The sequence below is a fragment of the Montipora foliosa genome, chromosome 12 (assembly GCF_036669935.1).
Source record: "Montipora foliosa isolate CH-2021 chromosome 12, ASM3666993v2, whole genome shotgun sequence".
In the NCBI taxonomy this organism is placed as follows: Eukaryota; Metazoa; Cnidaria; class Anthozoa; order Scleractinia; family Acroporidae; genus Montipora; species Montipora foliosa.
Genome location: NC_090880.1, coordinates 2,348,638 through 2,353,637, shown reverse-complemented (window position 1 = coordinate 2,353,637; position 5,000 = coordinate 2,348,638). Strand labels below are relative to the sequence as shown.

Sequence of the window (5,000 nt, the reverse complement as noted above, 5' to 3'; positions counted from 1 at the left end):
GGAGGGCCATGTATAGCTGTGGAGGACAATGTATAGCTGTGGAGGGCTATTTAAAGCTGTGGAGGGCTATGTATAGCTGTGTAGGGCTATTCATAGCTGTGGAGGGCTATGTATAGCTGTGGAGGGCAATGTATAGCCGTGGAGGGCAATGTATAGCTGTGGAGGGCTATGTATAGCTGTGGAGGGCTATACATAGCTGTGGAGGGCGATGTTTAGCCGTGGAGGGCCATGTATAGCTGTGGAGGGCTATGTATAGCTGTGTAGGGCTATTTATAGCTGTGAAGGGCAATGTATAGCCGTGGAGGGCCATGTATAGCTGTATAGGGCTATTTATAGCTGTGGAGGGCAATGTATAGCCGTGGAGGGCCATGTATAGCTGTGTAGGGCTATTTATAGCTGTGGAAGGCTATTTATAGCTGTGTAGGGCTATTTATAGCTGTGGAGGGCTATGTATAGCTGTGTATGGCTATTCATAGCTGTGGAGGGCTATTTATAGCTGTGGAGGGCAATGTATAGCCGTGGAGGGCCATGTATAGCTGTATAGGGCTATTTATAGCCGTGGAGGGCAATGTATAGCCGTGGAGGGCCATGTATAGCTGTGTAGGGCTATTTATAGCTGTGGAAGGCTATTTATAGCTGCGGAGGGCAATGTATAGCCGTAGAGGGCCATGTATAGCTGTGTAGGGCTATTTATAGCTGTGGAGGGCAATGTATAGCTGTGGAGGGCAATGTATAGCCGTGGAGGGCCATGTATAGCTGTGGAGAGCTATTTATAGCTGTGGAGGGCTATTTATAGCTGTGGAGGGCAATGTATAGCCGTGGAGGGCTATGTATAGCTGTGAAGGGCTATTTATAGCTGTGGAGGGCTATTTATAGCTGTGGAGGGCAATGTATAGCCGTGCAGGGCCATGTATAGCTGTGTAGGGCTATTTATAGCGGTGGAGGGTTATGTATAGCTGTGGAGGGCAATGTATAGCCGTGGAGGGCCATGTATAGCTGTGGAGGGCTATTTATAGCTGTGGAGGGCAATGTATAGCCGTGCAGGGCCATGTATAGCTGTGTAGGGCTATTTATAGCGGTGGAGGGTTATGTATAGCTGTGGAGGGCAATGTATAGCCGTGGAGGGCCATGTATAGCTGTGGAGGGCTATTTATAGCTGTGGAGGGCTATTTATAGCTGTGGAGGGCAATGTATAGCCGTGGAGGGCCATGTATAGCTGTGGAAGGCTATTTATAGCTGTGGAGGGATATGTATAGCCGTGGAGGGCCATGTATAGCTGTGGAGGGCTATGTATAGCTGTGTAGGGCTATTTATAGCTGTGGAGTGCTATGTATAGCTGTCTAGGGCTATTTATAGCTGTGGAGGGCTATGTATAGCTGTGGAGGGCAATGTATAGCCGTGGAGGGCCATGTATAGCTGTGGAGGGCCATTTATAGCTGTGGAGGGCTATTTATAGCTGTGGAGGGCAATGTATAGCCGTGGAGGCCCATGTATAGCTGTGTAGGGCTATTTATAGCTGTGTAGGGCTATTTATAGCTGTGTAGGGCCATGTATAGCTGTGGAGTGCCATGTATAGCTGTGGAGGGCTATTTATAGCTGTGGAGGTCTATTTATAGCTGTGGAGGGCAATGTATAGCCGTGGAGGGCCATGTATAGCTGTGTAGGGCTATTTATTTTTGTGTAGGGCTATGTATAGCTGTGGAGGGCCATGTATAGCTGTGTAGGGCCATGTATAGCTGTGTATGGCCGTGTATAGCTGTGGAGGGCCATGTATAGCTGTGTAGGGGTTTATATATAGCAGTGTAGGGCTATGTATAGCTGTGGAGGGCCATGTATAGCTGTGTAGGGATATTTATAGCTGTGGAGGGCTACTTATAGCTGTGGACGGCTATGTATAGCTGTGGAGGGCAATGTATGGCTGTGTAGGGCTATTTGTGTGGGGTCTTGCTGATACAAGACCTCCCCTGCCGACTCCAAGCAACGATATGGGACCGCCTATATTAAAAGAAGAGGTTCAGAAGGCATTAAAGAACTCCCAACTTGGCTAGGCTCCAGGTGATGATGGTATGACCACTGAGATGCTGAAAGCCGTCGAAGACTTTGGCGTGGATAAACACACCGGTTTATATAACGACATATACTCTACAGGAATTTTTCCCGACGAGCTACTGATGTCCGTATTTATAACCTTACCTAAACAGCCAAGAGCCATTGACTGCTCAAACCACAGAACAATCAGCATGATGCCTCATACGCTCAAAATCGTTTTGAAAATTATTCAACACAGGATTAACAACAAAATTGATAAAGAAGTAGGATCTACTCAGTTTGGCTTTCGTCCTGGATCCGGCACAAGAGAGGGTATTTTCTGTTTTAACGTCTTGGCCCAGAAACACATCGAAGTTAATCAAGATTTGTATGCCTGCTTTATAGACTACTCCACGACAGAGTGCACCACGACCAGCTCATCGCGTGCCTAGAAAGAATCGGCATAGACGGAAGAGACATTAGGGTCATCGCAAACTTGTACTGGCACAAGAAAGCTGCAATAAAAATTCAGGATGAACTTTCTCCCTTTACATCTATTCAAAGGGGAGTCAGGCAAAGGTATGTTCTCTCCCCTTATCTATTCAATATATACACAGAGTTCATATTCAGAGAGTCAAATCACTTGAAGGCATGGATATCCGTGGTCAAAATGATGACACTGTGCTCATAGCTAATGACCAAGGCAAACTACAGGAAATTGTAACTCGAGTGAAGGAAGAAAGCAGCAAGGCCGGTCTTGACAAGAATGTCAAGATGACAAAGACGATGATCATCTCACGAGACCTAGAGGGGAAGAAGAAGTCGAAAAAATTCATCTATTTAGGCACGCTGATATTGGAAGAAATAGAAACGGATAAAGCAATTGAAAGAAGAAAGAACGTTGCAAAAGAAAAATTCAGCTCCATGGCTAAAATTCTGAAAACAAAACGCTTAAAACTCACTAAAAAACTCAAGATTGTAAAATGTTATATCTATTCAATCTGTGGAGTGCAATGTATAGCTGTGGAGGGCCATGTATAGCTGTGGAGGGCTATGCATAGCTGTGTAGGGTCATGTATAGCTGTGGAGGGCCATGTATAGCTGTGGAGGGCCATGTATAGCTGTGGAGCTCTATGTATAGCTGTGTAGGGCCATGTATAGCTGTGGAGGGCCATGTATATCCGTGTAGGGCTATGCATAGCTGTGTAGGGCCATGTGTAGCTGTGGGCTGCCATGTATAGCTGTGGAGGGCCATGTATAGCTGTGGAGCTCTATGTATAGCTGTGTAGGGCCATGTATAGATGTGGAGGGCCATGTATATCCGTGTATGGCTATGCATAGCTGTGTAGGGCCATGTGTAGCTGTGGAGTGCCATGTATAGCTCTGGAGGGCCATGTATAGCTCTGGAGGGCCATGTATAGCTCTGGAGGGCCATGTATAGCTGTGGAGGGCCATGTATAGCTGTGTAGTGTCATGTATAGCTGTGTAGGGCCATGTATAGCTGTGGAGGGCTATGCATAGCTGTGTAGGGCCATGTATAGCTGTGGAGTGCTATGAATATCCTTACCTTTAAACATCTCTATATTGGATTAAGTCGATCGTCAAACCACTATATGATAAATACACTACGTACCTACCCTCAAGATTCGAAATAACGAAGTGAATGGTTTTGTTATTTGCACTGATATAGAAGATATTCCATTGCCGTGCCGATAACACGAGAATACATTAAAAACGTTATCAAAAGGGTCTTATGGGGGGTCCCCTTTGACGGTTGACGGTTAAAAATAAGCCATTTTGACGCTTAAGGGTTAAATTTTAGGTCATTTGACGGTTGACGGTTAATTTGGCTGAAATTTTTTATAAAACGATATAATTTTAAAAATGAGGTTTTTGGTCTTCTACAATGTGTCTAATTACCTTCGTTACCAATGGGCGTACTCATTGAACACATACGAAACATTCCATAAACATAACCCTCCGATACCTACTCACTTCCTCAAAGATTTGTTCAGCCTTATCTAGAAAGAAATTTCTTTCTTCTTTACCGGGACGCACGAAACAACATTATCCTTTGCCAACATTTTCATGGCTGCTGTTTAAAACAGATACCATCAAACTAAGTCCATACAAGCACCTTCATCTTTCCTCTATGGAGTATAATCAAAGAGGAAATAAACAAATTTACAAAACTAGCAAATAGCTATTATCCTACTATAAAATTCACGACTGAGACTCATATTATCGATACGTTATACGAGGACACTCTTGGTGTGCGCACGCACTTAAAACCGACAGAAACTTTCCAGTTCACGCACATTCTCGTCCCCAGGTCTAGAGCGCTCCGTTTCTTTTGGTCACGTGCTCGGCGCAACGAAAGGCTCTGGTCACACCTAAAAATTCAAATATTTTCATTGGTTGATTAAAATTGTATGCGAAGAACAAAATAAAATTACAAGAACTACGCATCACATTTTACTTCCGGCCCATATGGCGGGAAGAAATGGGACGTGGCAAGCCCTTACGGGTGCGCTTTTCAAAAGATTAAATGAAAACTTCTGAAATATGGCGACTACGCCGAAAAAGGCATATAAGTCTCCGCGAAATCAATAGAGAACTTACGCAACGACGATGGCGATGGCAACGAGAACTTCATCTCAAAATATAAATTCGTGTTATTGTAATCACTTCGTGACTATTTCAACGATTTTCATAGGACAAGGGTTTGGTAGTTCCTAAAGAATGACACTGGTCGGAACGGTGCTTAATTTAAGGCGGAAAATGAAAATTTATCCTCAAGTGCTGACATCCTTGATAAAACCTCGAATTTGGTTATTTCATGATGTTGTTTTGCAGACGACGGCTAAGAAATGGACAAAAATGAAACACGCTTGTGCAGGGTGTGCAAAGCTGTTGTTTTTGTCCACTAAATATGCAAATTTTTGACGTTCTCGTTGCCGTCGCCGTCGCCG

The 5,000-nt window shown here is 44.5% G+C and overlaps 1 protein-coding gene across 1 annotated transcript in view; it reads right to left on the bottom strand.

The window, feature by feature from the left end:
• The window catches only part of LOC137979636 (kelch-like protein 3), a 142,389-nt gene that overhangs the window by 85,294 nt on the left and 52,095 nt on the right, over positions 1-5,000 (bottom strand). The window lies entirely within an intron of this gene.